This window comes from Sciurus carolinensis, unplaced genomic scaffold, assembly GCF_902686445.1.
Source record: "Sciurus carolinensis unplaced genomic scaffold, mSciCar1.2, whole genome shotgun sequence".
Classification (NCBI taxonomy): Eukaryota; Metazoa; Chordata; class Mammalia; order Rodentia; family Sciuridae; genus Sciurus; species Sciurus carolinensis.
This window is the reverse complement of record NW_025920389.1, coordinates 16,824-37,509: the sequence shown is the minus strand read 5'-3', so window position 1 is coordinate 37,509 and position 20,686 is coordinate 16,824. Positions and strand designations below refer to the sequence as shown.

General features: G+C 51.3%; 1 pseudogene; it reads right to left on the bottom strand.

The window, feature by feature from the left end:
• Nucleotides 1-13,471: 13,471 nt before the first annotated feature.
• LOC124975669 (transcription initiation factor TFIID subunit 13-like) lies at nt 13,472-13,844 on the bottom strand (annotated as a pseudogene).
• Nucleotides 13,845-20,686: the final 6,842 nt, after the last annotated feature.

Below are 20,686 nucleotides of genomic sequence, written 5' to 3'. Positions count from 1 at the left end.
ATTAAAAGAATTATTGTTGAAGTCTATTTGCAAGATAAAGCTCTGGGCACAGCCAGGGCGTCCTACCTTCCCGACAGCCTCCCCTGGACACAGCAGGCGTGAGGCTGGCTTCTGCTCCTTGGAGAGCCAGGGCACTGCTTGGCCCCGGTTGCTTCCCAGGTAATGGCCCTAATGATTCCCACCTCCACGCTGTTCTTGCTTGAAAAAAAGGAGCCGTAAAAGGAGGTTTCTTGCTCTTCTTTCATTCACTCTTGAGTTGTGTGCAATCGAAGATCTGCAGAGTCATGCTAGGGGAGCCGTGAGCTCTTCCGCATCTCAGAAAGTGAGGAAAAGTTACGTATTTAACTGCCTTTCATTTGAACCTAGGACCAGTCTCTGCTTTTAGTCGGAACGTCCTCGGCTCTGTGCTGTGACCTGATGGCCTTGTGCAAGCAGAAGCCACCCTTGAGCATTGTATGGTTTTAGCACACGGATTAAAACACACACTAATCCTTGCTTAGTAGATACATTTGTTTATAAAAGCCACCGAAATTCACTGTGGGAGGGAGGGGTGAAGGTGATTAAGGAGGTTCTAGGAAGTACAAAGACCCAGAACATCCACAGAGCACAGAGAACTGGTTCTGAATGTCCTTGTCACAGAATGGGGAGCCAGAGCTCCAAGCCTCAGTCCCCGTGTCCCGATGAAGGAAAATTTAGAGTCAGACATGGGAAGTCCAGCAAGAGAATTTCATTACAAGTGAAAGTAACAAAAAGCATGAGAGAGAGAGAGAGAGAGAGAGGGAGGGTCGTCTCCAAGCAGAGAATCACTAAGGAAACTTAATGTTCCTTCCAGATATCTGACTGTTTCATGTTGATGTTTGCCAGGACAACCAGGGTCCGCCTTCGGCAGCCTCCACCAACTCAATGGTTGACTCCTCCTTCAGGTCGGGCAGGGGAGTTGTGACCCTAGTTGGTCCTTTCAGGAACTGTCATGGCAACCTTCCCATCCCAGGGCTTCATCTACAAGTCGGTCTTGCATTAATGCGGGCCGGGGTCCATGATCAGGCAAACTTTACCTTAGTGCACCTGCACTGCTGGAGAAATCCCCCTCTGGTGCACGTGAGAAGCCTGTGGCCGCACATCCTAACTACAGTGATCTCAGGGGACCCTGCCAGGAGCGAGCCCTTAGTCTTCCCTTCCAGACGGGTTTCTTACTTGGCTCCCTTTGTTCACACCTGTTTGTTCTCAGGGTTAGCACACCTGTTGTTTGATTACAAGTTTCCCAATGATTTGTTAGCCTTTTTTCATTATTGTTTTAGTTGCAGATGAACACAGTACCTGTAAGGAATCTGGCCTCCCAACCACCCGTCAATCTGCGTTACGCCCGCCTCTCCCGTTACAGGAATTTCCAGCTTATGTTGCCGTAACCTTCCTGCCTCCCACATTACGTTCTAATATGTCACTGGTCCATCAGTCAGTCTGTAATAATTCTCCTCCGCGATTGGTTCCTCCCAGCCCGCGAAATTCCAATAACTGAGGAGAAAACCTGCGCCATCTTTCTTCTTTTCCTTCTTCCCTTTCCCCCGAGCGGATGTGAATTGTCCCCATAAAATAAAAAGTTCCTCGTGTGGGACCTGTGTCTGTGGAGCGTTTTTCTGGTAGTTGTCGACGAACCAAAACTGCCCCTAACATCTGGCCTAACAGTAACTTTTTATTTTATTTATTTATATGCAGTGCTGAGGATTGAACCCAGGGCCTCACACGTGCTCGGCAAGCACTCCACCACTGAGCCACAACCCCAGATCCATCGTTAGTCTTAAGGGCAACTGAAAGGCACCCACGACCCTGCTGCGTTATTGGTTCACGTTACACTGCTCATCTAAGGACGACCCACCACCCCGACTCCATCCTTCCAGCTCTGTGCATTTGCTCACCTCAACTTTTCTGATCCAGAGTCCTCCTTCTGTAAAGTGAAATAATACTGGTCTCACCGGGCACTGGTCAGAATCAGAGGTACAACACAGCACAGGACCTGGGACTTGCTAGGTTGTCCATGGGTGAAGTTCCGATGAGGATGAGGATAGTGCTGAAGATGATGGTGATGATGGTGATGATAATGATGGTGATATGGTGATGATATTGATGGTGATGAGGACTGTGATTATATTGATGATGATGGAGATAAGGGTGAGGATACTGATGATGAGGAGGGTGATATGTGACATTGGTGGTGACATTGATGATGGTGATGATGGTAACAGCAATGATCGTGGTGATGGAGGGGATAAGGGTGAGTGAGGATTTAATGATGATGACGTGGATGGTGATGAGGGTGATGATAATGATAATGGTGATGGTGATAATGTGATACTGATGGTGATGGTGATGATGATGATGTCATCACCAGCGGGGGTTTGAGGAGGTCCCTTCAAAGAAGAAGGGAACTCAACTCAGACTGGTGAGTTTTTGATGTTCGCCTCAGTAAAAGAAGTTCAGGACACACGAGCAAGAGAGGCTCAGAAGGAGATTTATTCAGTAAAGTCAAGTAATGCACCCTGAAAGGAGATACAGGTGCAGGGGTTCTGGAGAGGGAGGCGGAGTGGGGTGTGGGGTGTGGGGTGTGGGATGTCGGTACCTACAGTGTTCTGACAGCCTGGGGGGCGGGCAGCATGCTGTGCTTGGACTTTAACTTTAAAATACTTATGGATCCTTGAAACCGAGGCTCTCATGAGGCTGGTCCTCTATCTCGAGATCACGGTTCCCCTCCAGTTAAACAGCGTGCCATGGATCACACGGGGGACACCGTCGGAGTTTCACTACATCTCCATCTGTCTGTGGTCAAAGGAATTTCATGAGTCCTGATGTCGCCAGCAAGGGCTCCCTACAGGATAAAAGAACGGAGGCGCTGGAACATGCCCAGGCCAAGGCAGAACTTCAGCCTAGCCTCAAGCCACCTGCAAAATCAGCTCGCTGTGGATCATGGACTCACATGTGAAACATGGAACTAAAACTTCCAGGAAAGCAAGATCAGCCGAGATGGGCGGTAGCTAGGAGTGCACAAAGATTTCTTAGACTTAATGTTAAAAGTGCAATCTACAGCAGGAAAATTTGGCAATTCAGGCCTCATCAACATTAAAATATTTCCTCTGCCAAAAGAGCTCTGTTAAGAGGATGAAAAATTAAATTACGGACTGGGAGGAAGTGTTTGCAAATCCCATGCCTGACCGCAGACTTGTATTTAAATACATAAAGAATTCCCAAAACCCAGTATTTAAAAAACAAACCATCCAATTTCAGAATACATAGACACAGACGCCAAAGAAGCACAAAAAGAACTCCGGTCTAGTCAGCCACTGGAAAAGCGTGGACAGCATCCACCGGGTGACATCCCTACGCACGAGAACAATTCGTGCTGTGCAGAGGCGGAGGGACACACTGTGCTCAGCGAGACGGCCGCGCGGGGGTCGCTGGTGAAGTGGACACAATGCTGCCCTCCTGGGCCGAACCCCGGAGAAAAGAAGACGGCTTCTCCCCGGCTTCTCCCAAAATCCTGCTCCAAATGTTTTTATGGCCTCGTTCCTGGCGACAACCAAACCCTGCAAACTGGCTGAAGGCCCCAGGGGGCGGGGGGCGAGTGGGAAACGAACCAGAGCGTTCGGATCAGCAACAAGGAAGAACCAGGGGTACCCAGGAGAGGGGCGGAACCGGGGGTACCCAGGAGAGGGGCAGACGGCGGCCGGCGGGAGGCCCGCAGATCCGCGGCTGCCTGCTGGGTGGCAGAGGTGGTGGGCAGGGAGGCGGGGAGGAAGCCGGGCTCTTCCTGGCCATGGCCGGCTGAGCACTCTGACTGCTCCGCCGCGAAGCTCTGTGCGCTCTGGACCGCGCTCTGGACCGCGCTCTGGACCGCCAGGCGGCACACGCACTGTGTGCGGACTAGCGGGTGCGTGACTGGTGACATCCGAACAGGCTCCGGGGACCGCATCGTGGCCGATTGCCTGGTCTGGGGCTAATGCAGGATGCTCACGTGGCCGGGGCTGGGAGAGGGTGCTCAGGACCTCCCTGGACACATTTTTGCACCCTCCTCTGAACCTCTGATTATCTCCACATTAAAAGGTGGTCTTTGTTTGCATGTTTGTTTGGGTAACAGGGATTGAACTCAGGGGTACTCAACCACTGAGTCACAGCACCAGCCCTTTTTATTTTTATTTATTTATTTATTTATTTATTTATTTATTTATTTTTGAGATAGAGTCTTGCTGAGTTGCTTAGGGCCTTGATAACTTGCTGAGGCTAGCCTCAAACTTTCAATCCTCCTGCCTCAGCCTCCTGAGTAGCTGGGATTACAGGTGCGCATCACCACACCCAACCCATGAAAAACTTTTTGAAAGCTATGTCATTTTAATTCTGAAAGCCCTTGCTGTTGGTCATCCCATCTCTACATGAGGATCAAGAACCACGTGGATGTCTGTGGCCTCTGACTCCCACTGACCTCTCGTGTGACCCTGGCCAAGTCACCTTTGCTCCCTGGTCCTCCGTTTCCCATCTTCAAAATGAAAACCAACGGCCATGAGATCCCTTATACTCTTGAGGTGAAGGAGGAGGTGTTAGGTGACACAAATTTGGGGGTTTTACCATCAAGTGTACAAGACCTGGTGGCCAAGGAGGCAGAAATGGACGAGGCCATCGGCACCAGGCTCTGCTGCCCACCAGGATGGCCAGTTGGCAGAGTGTGACAACAAAGGGGAGTTTGGGAAGATGCATGAGTGGCGATGGGGAGAGAGGAGGGAGGAGGGAGGCCAGCAGCAGCCCCGCGTCCACGTGGGTGGGAAGGACTGCCCACCTGCGGGCTGAATGCCCTGCCTCTCTGGTCCCCACAGCAGGAAGGACGTGGGTGGTCTCCTGCCCTCCCCGGTGCTCAGGGTCTCCCGTGTCCAGGGCCTCTCTCCCGTCCCGGGTTCCAACCAGACTCCAGGCAGCGCCTTCCTGCCCAGCTCCCCGTGGACCTAGCTGTTGGCCTAACTGCCAACCTGACAGGCACAGGCACCTCTCCTGGCAAGTGCCCAGAACCACCCTTGCCTCCGGTCACCCAAACTCGGCCCCCTCCAGCCTAGGACTTGGCCATCCCTCCACAATCCGCCAGTGGGCCCACTCCCAAGAAGCCATCCAAATCCTTCCACTTCCCTCCTCGCCTGCCGCTGCCCAGCTCCCAGGGCCATCTCTTCTCCTGTGGAGCTGAGTCTCTGGCTTCCACCCTGCCCTGGGCGAGATGATCCAGCACGGAGCCTCCTTGTAGGTTCCTAGGACACCCAGGGCCTTTGCACTTGCTGTTACCCCAGCCCAGGGGGGGGCTGCTCCCCAGATCTTCACGCCTGCTCCTTCTTGACAGCACCCGAGACCTCCCCAGCTCACTTCTCTGCCGCACCCCTACACGCGCGACCCTCCCCCACGGCACAGCTTCCTTTTCCTCATGGAGGGTGTCGCTTTCTCTGCCCCGGGAACACGACCTATAAGGGAGCAGGCGCCTGAGCACCACCACTCTGTGGCTGCAACACAGCCTAGCACCCAGCACATGCTCAGTGGTGGCTGTTACATGAGCCAGCTGCTAGGGTCCCCGTTTCCCTTCTGTGTAAACAGTCCCAGCACTGGGATGCAATCTGACACTCTGCTGTGCTCCACTGGACTACTGACCCCCAAGTTGGCTCTTAGTCTCCCCTTCTTGGAGGCTGAGCTAAACCTCTGGCCCCTAAACCTCCAGCAAAGGATGAAGATGAAGATTCTAAATGGCAGACCAACACTCAGGCCCCAGTACCACCCACTGAGAACCTACTGCAACCCTGATCTCATCCTTCAGGTCCCAGATAACTTGTCAGTTTTGAAAGAAGTTGTTCTCATTTTGCCACTTGGCACCCATTGCACCGGCCTTCACTCCTCCATCCCTGCTCTCCCCATTACAAGAAGGCAGAAAAGTTACTGTGTACTGTGCTGACAGTCATGAGAGTGCCTGGGTGGGGAGCAGGGTTAGGGTGCACCCAGCAGAGTGATACCACCCTTGCTTCAGCACTCCGAGGAAGGCACCGCACACACTGGCCCAATGCACCCTCCCAAGGGAGGGCCAGCCTGTCCTCTTTCTGCTTCTTGTTCCTTGGTTCAATGCACCTGGTCAGAACCTTCTGGAAAGAGACCCTGCCTTCATCACAACCATCTTCCCCATGGCTGTCTGTGAGTGCAGGTGGAGACTTGCAGGATTCAACCCCCAATCCTGTCTGAGTCTCACACACACTATGGCTGGCAGCAAGTGGTGGTGCTTCCTCAGGGGATTGGGTACCAGTAGATGGCACAGCCAACCCAAGGTCCCAGAGGTAAGGAGACCACAGCCAGGGAGGGAGGCCCAGGCGGGCAGCAGAGCCCAGAAGGTCCCACTTGGTGCACCAGGGACCACAGTAGAAAGTCGCCGTGGGAGTCCCGAGGTTTCCAGAGGTTTACACTTCACCCCGCCACAGCGGGGGCAGCCTTCCTCCCATCCACTGACAGGAAAAGCTCTCTCTCCTGCTCCTGGCCGGAAGCTGAGAACCCCTGCTGCCCTCTGCTGGGGACGCTCGGTCATCTCTTCTGCACCTGGAGGTCCAGGCGTGCAGGCCCTGAGGGCTGCATCCGCTGCCTCGCTGCTGGGCTCACCTGGGAGACCGCACACCATCTGACCCTGCCCAGGCATCACCTCCTCGTCCCCTCGATCCCTGGGTCCCCTCTCCTACACTAGAGCTGGCCTCAGGCCTGAATCCAGCACAAGCAAAACTGGTTCTCTCTTGTCGTTTTTCAATCTCGTTCTTAAATTATTAGCTCACACTTCTCCTTAGGTAGAGCACACAATAACTCCCACTTTCATACATAACTATAATGCACTAATAAAAATTAAATAACTAAGTTAAAATGATAGGAGGGAGATCAGTAGGGCAGAGGAAGGGAGGAGGAGATGGAAAGGGAATGAGATTGAAGGAATCATGTGCACGCGTGAATATGTCACAGTGAAGCCCACTGTCGTGTATGATCATAGTGCACCAATAAAGACCATCGAAAAAGAAACGGATGGACATGACGTGGTCTCAGGATGCCGTTGGGAATGGCTAGCAGGAAGAAGTCATTCAACCGGCCAAAAGCACATTAACAGTGGTTGTTTTTGAAGGGTGGGGTTGGTAAGGATTTTGCTCCATTTCTCTGTGCGTTTCCAATTCTCTACCAGGGGCTGATGTGACTTTGGTGGCCAGGACCTCCCACAACCTGCCTCTGACAAGAGGAGACAAGGAAGTCAGGGAGAGGTGACGGGAGCCAGCGAGACACAGGCCCATAGCCCGCTGCCCAGGCACAGGACACAGAGTGAGCAGGAAGAGGACACTCCAGGGCCAGAGAGCTGAATGAACCAGCAGCATGGGCTTCTCAGCACTGGGCAGAGCCCTGCAGAAGGTGCTGGAGAGGAGCGTGCCGGGGTCAGTTGGAGTGCGGCCACTTGTGCGGGCCATTCCTCCAAGGTCTGCTCAGTGTGTGCCGGGTGCCACCTGGGTGCTGGGCAGAGCCAGGCAAGGGAGGGAAAGGAGGGCATTTTAGGCAGAGAGAGTGGCAGGGGCGAGGCTCAAGGCCACTGGAGGAGCCGGCCTGTGTCCAGCACGTCTGGCCAGGTCTCATGCTGGGGAGGAGGAAGGCTGAGGACTCAGAGCCAGCACCGTGCCCTGCACACAGCCCGGAGCCCCTCGAGGGCAGGGTCCTCCACACGGGCACCCCAGCATGGGGCTCCCTTCTGTGACGCTCCCTCCCTTGGCAGTGTGAAAGGCAGGTCTGGGCAGAGAGGGCTGAGCTGGGCTGCGGGCGCGCAGAGAAGCAGGTGGGCTTCCTGGGCAGGCGGAGGCAGAGGCCGTCCGTGTAGCCCTCCTTCCCAGGGACTGGAATCAGCCATCACCTAAGACAAAAGGCAGGGGACAGCAAACAGAACAGCAGTGAGCCCAAAGGTCCCACTTTGTGCACCAGGGACCACAGTAGAAGGTCACCATGGGAGTCCCGAGGTGGCACCTGGAGGTGCGGGGCTTGGAGCAGGCACCCGGACGCCGACTGTCATCATGAAAGTTCACGACAAGGTTCACGGGGCCCTCGCCGCATCCTTGGAAAAACAATTATTTTGGGCTATTTGCCAGGATCTTAGGGTCACTAGACTCTAGTTTTTATGACGTTGTTGAAGTCAAAATAAAAACCAAATAAAGAAATTAACAGAGCATTAATGTGAATCCCAAATCTCCCACTCTGGACACTGCAAATCTCGCTTGGTCATTCTGCAGGAGTGACCTGTGGAAGTTCTTCGAGGACTCCCTGTTGGGCTCAGGGAGTCCCTCAGATTCCGGAGGGGGGGGGCCTTTGTTCTGCAATCCTCTCTCTAAGGATTTGCAAACCAACCCCAAGTACTCACAAAACCAACGCTCCTAAACATGCAAATCAGGACAGAAAAGAAACTTCTAGAAGGCCCAGAAACTAGACAAAGAAAGACAATGGGGAACTGAGGATGGTGGGTTTTTTTTTTTTCCTTCCATGCTTCGATGTTTCCAAATTTTCTCAATATTATATGTAAGAGAAATCCATTTTGTGAAGAAAGGGAAGGGGGTCTCTAAGGTATTTTGCCAGACCTTTTGCTTCCATGAATTTGTATTGACGGAGGACACAGCGATGAGACCAGCAGAACACACAGCTGTTGCAAAATCGAGGAAATCCTCTTGCCAGAGGACAAGGGCTGTGGTTATTCTGTGTCACAAATTAGAATGACATAGTAAAAGAAGACCAAAAACCCCTCTGACTAACTAGTATCAGTCAACACAGACCCCCAGAGAGGTTGGGCAGTGAGGCCAGGAGGGAGTGGACAGTCTCTGTGACCACACAAGAGCCTTGTGCCCTTAATGAACAGCATGTCAACTCTGCTTTCCTGTTAGCAAAGCTTTTTCCCAGTTGTGATTAGATCTGACCAAGGACTCATACACAAAATAGGGAAAGACTAGAAAATCAATATGGAACTTTTCTAACATCACATGAGGACAAACCACCCCATTTTTTAAATGGGCAAAAGATTGGGACACGCACATCACAAAGGAAGATACACACATGGTCAATAAACACATGAGAAGATGCTCAATAACATTGGTGAACAGGGAAGAGAAACATGGAATCAGGTGAGAGACCTCCGTGCACTGCTGAGGGTAACAGCATGAGCACTGGAGAGAACGGGAGCCACTGGGAGCCACCAGGACTCGTGCACCGCTAACGGGAATTCCGCAAAGCTGTCACAGAGAACCGCGGGTGGGTCCTTACAGATTACGGGACACCCAGACCACACCCACTAACTCCATTCCCAACCACTTACCCAGCAGAAAAGAAGAGGCAAATTCAGGCAAAGATCACGCCTGAATGTTCATGACCACTTGATTCCTAATCGCCAGGATCCGAAAGCAAGTCAGATGTCCATCAGAGGTTGAATGGACGGATAAACCGTGGTGTACAATGTAAAACGGCTCAGCAAAACCCAACAACGCTCAGAAACGTTATGCTGAGCAAAAGACTATGCAAAGCAGGAATCCACTCATATGAAGTAGCAGAAGGGCCAACTGAGGTGGCCGGTAGGCGGGTGGGGATGGGGTGGGAGATGGATAACAAAGGGGCATAGCAAACTGGGGGGTGGCGGGGAGACCTGATTGGGGTACTAGTTATGCAAGTTGTACATTTGCCAAAACTTACTGAGCCGTACACTTAAACAGGTGCTTTATTGTAGATAACTTGTATCTCAATAAATTAATTTTTAAATAAAATAATATGGTTAAGTGTGGCCTTATTCAGGCAAGTATATATATGTGTGTGTGTGTGTGTGTGTGTGTGTGTGTGTGTGGAGAATGAAATGTTTAACCTAGAAGGACATCAGCCAACTGGTACAAGGTCATCTTGTCATCAGGGAGTATGTTGGGGAGTGAGGAAAGATTGAAGTGCACTTGAGCTTTCTTCTACAAATACTTTGCTGCTTGAATTTTGAGGGGAAAAAAAACTTAGGAGGAGGCAGAGGAGATGGAAGTAAGTGATTAGCTCGGGCCACCAGGGCAAGGCAGGACCCCCAGTCCCAGTTTTCTAATTCCAGAATGAGGAAACTCAAAAGAAAGATGCTCCCCATGATCCCTTGCCCTTTCTGAATGCACACAAAACTGTCCAAATGCAGCTTTTAAAATTTCCCAGTTGTAGCAAACATGGCCAGATTTCAGGGGTATGGGGTTGTGGTTTCCAGTTCCAACTGTTGAACACAAATTTATGGCATTGTTAGCATTAACTTTTCAAGAACGGACAGAGCCTCTGCGCTTCCTCACCCAGCTGGGGCTCTGGACAAGGGGCTCACAGATTGCCGCATCCTCCAAGCACACCTGAGCAGAGGGGGCAGCTCCACTCTCCCTGGTCCCGCCGTGGTCAGCTCTTGAGCATTCTGGAATGCTATAACCTAGACCCATAAGACTCCTACATCTTGTCCTCGAAAATATAAGTGTCCCAAGTATTACAACTGCCAGCTTTTGATAACCACAGGCCGGGCCCATCTGTAAATGTGTTCTCGTTTTTAGAATAGACCTGGCACATACGGGGGCTCTTTGTGGGTGCAACGTATTGACATGGACCTGGAACACAAGAAAATGCCAAATTTCTCTTACAACATCACTTTTCTTTTCCTATCTTTATTCAGTATGATTTTAGTTTTGTTAAATTCCAGCACAAACCCTGTTTTGGTGGAACTCTGTGGTGAAACTCCCTTGCAATGTGGACACATGGCCTCTAGGTGGCAGGGGAGAGCCTCCTGCCTGGAGGGTGAACCCAGCTCTGCCCAGCGTTCTGCACTGGCCCAGCTCTGGCCCTGGCTTCCTGCAGAATTGGCATGAGAGCTTTCTGAACCACAACTTTCCCGTACACACAGGATCTGTTTGTTAACAGACGTCAGAACATGGCTAGCTAATGACGAAGAGAATGCACTTCACAAGGAACCTTCGAGGTGAACATTCTTTATGGCATTTCCCACTCAAGGTTAAGAGCACAGACATTTTCCAGCAGAGCCATGGTTGACCAGTCCCAAGGACCCTTGCTTAATTTACAAACTCACCAATGTTTTTGCTTTTAATTTTCTGCAGTGTGAGGGACCAAACCCAGGGCCTCACACGTGCTCAACAAATGCTCTACCACTGAGCTATGTCCTCAGTCCCAAACTCACTGTCTTTTTTTTTTTTAATTTTTTTTTTTTAGTTATTGATGAACCTTTATTCTTATTTATTTATATGTGGTGCCAAGAACCAAACTCAGTCCCTCACACATGCCAGGCAAGAGCTCTACCACTGAGCCGCAACCCCAGCCCCCTCACTGTTCTTAAATCAGTGTAGAAACACTATCCAGGTCATCTCTTAACCTCTCCTCCAGCATAACGGCTCGCCCTTGCCTGTTGCTTCTACTGGCCTGTCTCTACGGGAAGAAAGAGCAATATGCTGGTGATCAGAGCCCACGTCTGGGAGCAAGGGGCAGGAAGGACCGGCAGCAGGTTGAAACTGGAGACTGGACCAGTGGACCAGTGGCTTGCCCTGCACCCTTCTCTGCTCCCCCACCCTGCCCACCTCCAGCCTCCAAGACTGCTGCAGGAAAAACTGGCTTGTGAACATAAAGAGAACCAGTCAACAGTGCCAGCGTGACAGGACAAAGGTTCTCTGCCCAACCAAACTCTCAGGCCCTGAGCCTCCTCTGGGGCATGTCTGAGCACCTCCTTGCAAAATCCAGCTTAAAAACAAAACAAAACAAAAAGCCCTGCTCAATCAGCATAGCCAACTTAGCCAGATCACATCTGATCCAATCCCTCACCTCCACCACCCCCAGCCGCTGTCTTCAGCAAGGATTCCTTTAGGTGCATTTAGCCAGAGGTCTTCTGACCCCAGTGTTTCCTATCAGTCACCTTCTGTCCTCTGACCTCGCCCGTCTCCCCTCAGCTGTCCGCTTGGCCCAGGCTATCCTGGGAATTGAGCCTGTCTGTACTGGCTCTATTTTCCCCTATTGAATTGGTAGTCCTGAATAAAATATGTTTTCTTTTCTGTTTTTTATTTGTTCTAATTAGTTATACGTGACAGTAGAATGCATTTTGATACATCATACATGAATGGAGAATAACTTCTCATTCTCCTGGTTGTACATGATGGAGAGTTACACCAGTCATGTAGTCATATATGTACACAGGGTAATAATGTTCCATTCATTCTTTTTTTTTAATTTGTTTAATTTTTCATACTTTATTCCTTGTATCAATAGGTTAAGAAAGTAAAATTTTCCCAGGTACTGATTTACAGATACAGTTTATAAGTGGAAACGAAAAGTTCAGTTTCACAAACAGTAACATTCAGTAATCTCTTCAGGAATTTTTTTTTTTTTTTTTTTTTTTTTTTTGTGGTGCTGGGGATTGAACCCAGGGCCCTGTGACTTGTGAGGCTAGCACTCTACCAACTGAGCTACATCCCCAGCCCTCAGTGATCTCTTTAAATGCAATTATAATCCTTATTTTAAGCTAAGGTAAATAATTTAATGCAATAAGCTAACTACACACAAAACCTGTATATTCTGAACTACAAAAGTGTTTTCTGTAGCTACATATGGTTTTAGTCAACTACACATTTCCACAAGTACTTACAAATATGTTAATAAAACGCTACCCCAAATGCTTATCCTGCCATTAACTCATTAAACATTGCCATTCCTGCTACTGAAAATAGATGATCGGGAAAAATGAGTTTTAAAACTTAAAAAGTAATATAAGTCCCAAAAGGTTTTAAATCAAAAAGTCCTTTCAACATGGAAGCATCAACATGAAACTTTAAGTTTCAAAAAAAATAAAAAATAAAAAAAAACACTCTTTAGAAAAGAATATTAAAACAAATTATTTTAAGACACATAAACATTCTTAGAAAAACTTGTAGTTTCAAATATCATCTCCTTAAAAGAAACACAAACCAGTTCACTATCTTTACTAACCTCTCAGACCACAGTTGTCTAAAAACTTCAGAATATGTGAGGCATATGTCTCAGCTGTCATAGTCAAAATGACATTTAGATTTCACATATTAAACAGCTATAGTATAGCTTATAATGACACAAATATACCTAATACGTAAATACTACTTCATTCTTTAGATAGTCAAAAGTCAGAAGGAACTGCATAATTTTCAAGATACTTTAACGTACATGTAGTCATTAAAACCCAGTAAGTTATTCAAGTGTGGTCATGTAAAGGCAGGCAATTAAAGGCTCAAGTATCGATCTAAAATCAAAGACATGAAAATAAAGGCTGAAAACTTTGTTTCTCCATCTTTCATTTACATGCCTAGGTATTAGGACATTACTGTAGAAAATACGCAATTATTATCTATGATTTCCACAGAAGATAATGAAATTTCATAAAGTACAAAAAGTCTCAAGATCCATAGTTTGCTTCATCAAATGCTTTTCTAGCACATTTCAACTCTTCGTTCATAGTTAGCAAGTCTTTAACCCTAGCAAACTTCCTTTGGTCCTTTTGAATCAAGAAGACGATGTTTCAACTGGTAATTGACCTTGTCTTCCAATTGACATTGCCTTGTGAGTCATTTCAGTGATGAACTCTATGACAAGGTCTCTAAGAATGTCCACTGACTCAGCGTAAGGGTTCTGGTCATCCCCAAACCCATACATCATACATCGTAATTCCTTAGAAAAAAGTCTCTTTCTTTTACCCTGCCCACCTTCTGCACCTCCTCCAATCTCTTCATTTTCCTCCTCAAAGGTTGGTCTTCTTCCTCATCTGCCATCCCACTAGGCCGCCAGCCTATGTTCGATTCATTCTACTGTCCTTCCTACCCCAAGAGCCCTCCCCTCTGTTCACTCCCCTCTGTCTAATCCAAAGCAACTCTGTTCTTCCCTAGCACCCCCCTTATTGTGAGTTAGCATCCACATATCAGAGAAAACGTTGGACCTTCTGTTCTTTGGGTTTGGCCTATTTCTCTTAGTATGATATTCTCCAGCTTCATCCACAAAGGCCGTAATTTCATTCTTCTTTAGGTTGAGTAATATTTCATTGTGTGTATGTGCCACAGTTCCTTCATCCATTCATCCAGGTTGGTTCCGTGGTTTAGCTATTGTGAATTGAGCTGCTATGAGCATTGATATGGCTGTGTCACTATCTTTAAGACCTTCGGGTATAGACCAAGGAGTGGGATAGCTGGTCCAATGGTGGTTCCACTCCAAGTTTTCTGAGGACTCGCCATCTGCTTTCCAGAGCGGCTGCACCACTCTGCCGTCCCACCAGCAGCGTCCGCGTGAACCCGCGTCTCACTGTCTTAACCATGTCCAGCTCCGGTGGTTCTTTGGCACAGGGTCATTTTTATTCCATGCGGTATTCTCCCACATCTCTCAAAGCTGAGAACCAGGCCACCCTTCCCATCAGACAACAACCCTGGTGGCAGAAAGCAGGGTCCTGAAAGAGGGGAGGTGAGGAGAGCCCTGGCCCCACTGCCCCCCTTCCCCATGTCCGCTGGTCCTGGGACGGGCAGATCACGGACGCCTGGAGGTGTATGGATATCTGACAGGGAGAAGGCTTTCCTCCCCCCACGAGGAGCCAAGGAGGTGGCAAAGTTTGCAGACGTTGTTGAAGACGGTCTGGGCAGAAGCACACAGTGTGGATACGGACGCCGCAGCTTCCAATGGCCCCAGAGTCCCCAGAAGCTGCCCTTCCTCCGGACCTCACAGAGAGGGGCCCACAGGCCTGCAAGCTGGTGGTCGAGACTAAGAGGACACAGGATGTCCTGCAGTAGGAAGCCCGGAGTGTAAGGCCAGGACCAGAGACCAGGTGGCCGGCACAGCACGGCACCTCCCAGAGCCCCGCAGACCAGTGCCCCTCCCACCCCAGCTCCACTCTACGTAGACCCCTCCACACTGGGCGTCTCCAAGCGGGGAAAGGGGTGGGGGACAGGACCCTGACTGGCTAAATTGAAACCCAAAATCATCATGAAATTATCGAATTGCCTGACTTTACCTGAAACAGACTGGATTAACCTTTCCACCTCAAAACAAAAGGAAGGCTTCTTTGAGATCAGGTGACTTAGAGGGAAAGAGGAAAGTCATACTTGTCCTCCCTCACAGGTGTGTGGCCTGTGGAGGTTTCCACTGTACCAAGATGACCTGAACCCAGGTTGCCAGCTCTGGGACTCAGGCCCTCCTCCTTCTGGAGTTCCTGGGCAGGGAACTGCCACCTCAGGGCATAGCCTGCAAAGTTGAAGGAAGAGGTGAGCCCTGAAAATGAGCTCCATGATCGTGGTTTAATACGTCTGCATCTTGGTGAGCAGGTGACATAAACCCCACTTTGCAGACTGAGGTTCAAAGCAGTTGAAGGGCCTCCAAAAAGCTGTTCAGCTGTTGAGGACAAAACTCAGACACGAATCCAGCAGTTCTATACTGAGATCCAGCCTCTTCTCATTATAGCTCATTACCACTTTGACCTTTGAAATGTTTGTCTTTCTTCTTCAAACAGTAGTAATGATAAACTAGCATAACAACTACCATCCCATGTGACTTCTTGATGGTACCTTCAGTGCTCCAAACCAGGGCTAGTTTTAACTCCTTAAGAGTCAGCCGTGGCATTGATACCCAACAACCATCCTTCCAGGAATGTCTTCCCATTTCTTCCATTGTAGACCCACACGATCCAATATGGCGGCCACCCACCATGTGGGCTCCTGAGCCCCTGAACTGTGGCTCGAAAGAACTGAAAAGTGAAGTGCAACACACCAGATTTCAAAGACACGGCACACAATAAAGGATGTAAAATGTGCGTTGATCACGTCTTGGCTGTGCGTTCAAAGGATAACATGAGGGATGTATTGCGTTAAGTGAAATATATTGAAACCGATTTCACCTACTTATCTTTTACTTTTCTATCGAGGACACCAGAAAATTTTAACTCACCTCTGAGGCTCTACCACTTCCTACTTATGGGAATGTGGGCGAGTTCCTCGACGCCTCTCAGCTGGGATCGTATCCCCACAAAGAGGAAAGCTCACAAGCACAGTGCCTGATGAGCCGTCAGGGTAGGTGAAATAATAAGTAGGAAGAGGCTGGCAACCTTCCCATCTCACTGCAGATGTCCCCTGCATGGTGGCGGCTCCCGTCTGTTCTCTTTAGAAGTGACAACAGGGGACACCCTTGCTGTGTACATGGTGCATCACATTCTCCTTGTCGGGCACAGGCACGTGGAAGCCAGGCTCATCCCAGCAGAGTAAAGGCTGGTCATGTTTTCAGAGGACGTCGTGACGAGGGAGCCACCCCTCCAACACGCATGGACCAAAAGGACCGTGAAAGGCAGTGGACAGGAAAGCGTCGTGAAACGAAGGGGTGGCTGTGGGCATGGAGTGGGAAGCTGCTGTCCCCCGGAGCTGTCCCTAGAAGCCCCCGTCCCAGCCACAGGAATCGCACTCCCAACACTACCCCCCTTTACTTCTGCTGCTTCAGAAATATCTACTTCTTTGGGAAATCAAAGGATTCTCTTTCCTGGCACTCAAAGCTAGTTACAAAACTAGCCGCAGAAATACCTAAACAACATCAAGCCCGCGCTTCTCATGCGTGCTGATTGTTGAAACTTCTATCCTAGCAACAGAAAACAAAGAAACCGCAGCCTCTGTTTTGCCGTGGGTGAAAAGCCTTCCTCTCCGTCCCCCGAACTCGATGTAAACAGTCCCCACTGGCCGGTGTGGCAGCGTGGTGGGATAGCTGCTCTCCAGATTTATGATCTGTCTGTCCAGCTTGTTCCCACGGCTGTTTAATGAGGAAGCAAAACCCAAACAACTTCTGACGCCATAAACAACTGTAGCAATGGCTCAGTCCCCAGGTTCCGGGGTGGGGTGGGGTGGCTTTGCGGCTCAGCCCTCCATCGCAACCTGGGAAGCAGGTTGGCAAGAAAATCGGAAGTGACTGCCCACGGGCCCCTCCGCTTCCCGCCTGGCATTGCTCTGCAGCAGAGCTCCCAGCTCCTCCTTTACTTGTCCAACCCAGACCCATCTTCAAAGGTCCAGCATCGGATGAGACGCCTCCAGAGAAATGGCCCAGGACCCTCAACCTGACCCTTGGCATCTCTGGTGGCCTGACCCACAGGCAACCCCAGATTCCTCTCTCATCAGAGCTGACATTGAGGGATCCTGCCTGGGAGTCCTCAGAAAACCATTGAAAGGAGAAACATCTGGGCTGCGGTATCAGCCTCTGAGCAGACAGAGCATTTTGTTTTTCACGACAAAATCTTTTGCCCTATTTGATTTCTTACCCTAAGCACGCATGATGTTTAAAAACTAAGAACATCTCCTAGGAACTTCAGTTTTTCAGCACCCGACTTCAAAGAGCCTGGAATTCCAGTAGCAGCACACACCCCTGGTCCAGCTGTGCTGGAACCCGTTTGTAGGTCGAGCAGGCAGGGCGCTTGGAGCAAGAGGAACCCCAGGCCTTGTCTCACCCTCCCACCACAGAGGCAGCCCCGAGCTGTGGGGACACGGGGGCAGCAGGGGGACTAGTCCTGTTCTAACAGAGGTGGGAGAACCTTTGGTTCCAGAAGACCCAGAGGACGTGGCCTTGTCCTGAGTCTTAGGATGCACCAGGGAAACAAGGGTAGAGAAAGTGGCGCAGCTCAGAGAGAGAAAGGACCCGTGTCCCAGTCACCCCTGGACACAATGAGACCATCCTGCCCATTCACGGTGCCTGTCAGTTGAACCTGAGTTCAATGACATCCAAACACTTCTAACAGACATGCCAATCAGCACCACTTAGACACATCACCATGTCTACATCACATGGTGCATTGTAAGTGCACAACTTTTATGTGTCAGTTACACACTGGATGGGGAACACTTCAAAGCAATACATTAAATTCTCAGGGTTAGACCCAACCTCCTGCCCACCTTCCTGCCACCCCACCATGCCACACACCCGGCCGCCATTGCTGCCAGTCATCTGGAAGGCAGCTGGCTGGTGTTTTTGAGTGTCTCACAGCACTGGTGTGAGAATTAAAGGAGACGGTGTACCGAGCATCCTAGACTTCCTCAGGATGGCTACCCCAGCACTCCAAGGTCTCAAACATCGTGACGTTTTCTTGAGAATACGTTTCAGCAAGTGTCACAGGAAGGCAATGTATGGTCCCTTTTTCACCTTTAACCCCACCTCCTGGGGGATCCCTTCACCCACTGAGCAATTACCTTATCCAACCAGCAAGTCGAGGATGCGAGGACCACCTGGCTGTGACATGCTGCCCATGGGTAGCCAGGGTTGGTCCAGCTGCTCCGACTGGCTGGGCAAGTGTACCTCCCTCACCACGCCATGATCGTCTCTCCCAAAGTGTGTGCTGGGCCAAAGAGGTCGCCCTGCCCTGGTAGAGGAGCACCATCTTCAGAGGGAGAGGAGCCGCTAGCTGTCCCTGCCAGAACCTCCCGAAGTCTCTCAAGGTCCAACCAGCAAGTCCAGTTCTTCAAGCACGGTTGTTCAAGGAGAGTGAACTTTACAGCAACTTTGGAGAGCCACGCTCCAGCCTCCACCTGTTCCCAGCTGAACACAGGGCCAGGCAGGGAAGGCGAGAGGCCCCAAGTGCGTCCCTGGGCTCACAGCAGGAAGGCACCAGAGAGCTCCTGGGGTGTCTCTTCCACTGCTCTCCATCCTCTAGTCTGGAGTGGCCTAAGAACGTGACCTGTCTCTCAGGAGCCATTTCCCCAGGCCCCGGGTGACGGTGGGCATCCCCCTCCAGCCCATTAGAACTTCTGATGTGTCTGCCTCATAGAACCAGAAGCCCAGCCCCAGTGGGACCACCTTCAACGCTCTACAGACGTCTTCAACGTCTCTACCAGGACCTGCAGAGGTCGCCTCTTCCATCCGTCAGCGTGATGAAACTGCCGACTTCCCAGGATTTCTTCAGGATGGGGGCGTTTCGAGCGCCTCCTCGGCACACTGTCTGGGGCCCCTCCACTTCCATACCTCAGTCCCCGTCACCCTCCACTTCCATACCTCAGTCCCCGTCACCCTCCACTTCCATACCTCAGTCCCCGTCACCCTCCACTTCCGTACCTCAGTCCCCGTCACCCCTCCACTTCCATACCTCAGTCCCCGTCACCCTCCACTTCCATACCTCAGTCCCCGTCACCCTCCACTTCCATACCTCAGTCCCGGTCACCCCTCCACTTCCATACCTCAGTCCCGGTCACCTCTCCACTTCCATACCTCAGTCCCCGTCACCCCTCCACTTCCATACCTCAGTCCCCGTCACCCCTCCACTTCCGTACCTCAGTCCCCGTCACCCCTCCACTTCCGTACCTCAGTCCCCGTCACCCTCCACTTCCATACCTCAGTCCCCGTCACCCTCCACTTCCATACCTCAGTCCCGGTCACCCCTCCACTTCCATACCTCAGTCCCGGTCACCTCTCCACTTCCATACCTCAGTCCCCGTCACCCCTCCACTTCCATACCTCAGTCCCCGTCACCCCTCCACTTCCGTACCTCAGTCCCCGTCACCCCTCCACTTCCGTACCTCAGTCCCCGTCACCCTCCACTTCCATACCTCAGTCCCCGTCACCCTCCACTTCCATACCTCAGTCCCCGTCACCCTCCACTTCCATACCTCAGTCCCCGTCACCCTCCACTTCCATACCTCAGTCCCCGTCACCCTCCACTTCCATACCTCAGTCCCCGTCACCCTCCACTTCCATACCTCAGTCCCCGTCACCCTCCACTTCCATACCTCAGTCCCGGTCACCTCTCCACTTCCGTACCTCAGTCCCCGTCACCCTCCACTTCCGTACCTCAGTTCCCGTCACCCTCCACTTCCATACCTCAGTCCCGGTCACCCCTCCACTTCCATACCTCAGTCCCGGTCACCCCTCCACTTCCATACCTCAGTCCCGGTCACCTCTCCACTTCCATACCTCAGTCCCCGTCACCCTCCACTTCCGTACCTCAGTCCCCATCACCCTCCACTTCCGTACCTCAGTCCCCGTCACCCTCCACTTCCGTACCTCAGTCCCCGTCACCCCTCCACTTCCGTACCTCAGTCCCCGTCACCCCTCCACTTCCGTACCTCAGTCCCCGTCACCCCTCCACTTCCGTACCTCAGTCCCCGTCACCTCTCCACTTCCATACCTCAGTCCCCGTCACCTCTCCACTTCCATACCTCAGTCCCCGCCACCCTCCACTTCCATACCTCAGTCCCCGCCACCCTCCACTTCCATACCTCAGTCCCCGTCACCCCTCCACTTCCATACCTCAGTCCCCGTCACCCTCCACTTCCGTACCTCAGTCCCCGTCACCCCTCCACTTCCGTACCTCAGTCCCCGTCACCCTCCACTTCCGTACCTCAGTCCCCGTCACCCTCCACTTCCGTACCTCAGTCCCCGTCACCCCTCCACTTCCATACCTCAGTCCCCGTCACCCTCCACTTCCGTACCTCAGTCCCCGTCACCCCTCCACTTCCATACCTCAGTCCCCGTCACCCCTCCACTTCCATACCTCAGTCCCCGCCACCCTCCACTTCCATACCTCAGTCCCCGCCACCCTCCACTTCCATACCTCAGTCCCCGTCACCCCTCCACTTCCATACCTCAGTCCCCGTCACCCTCCACTTCCATACCTCAG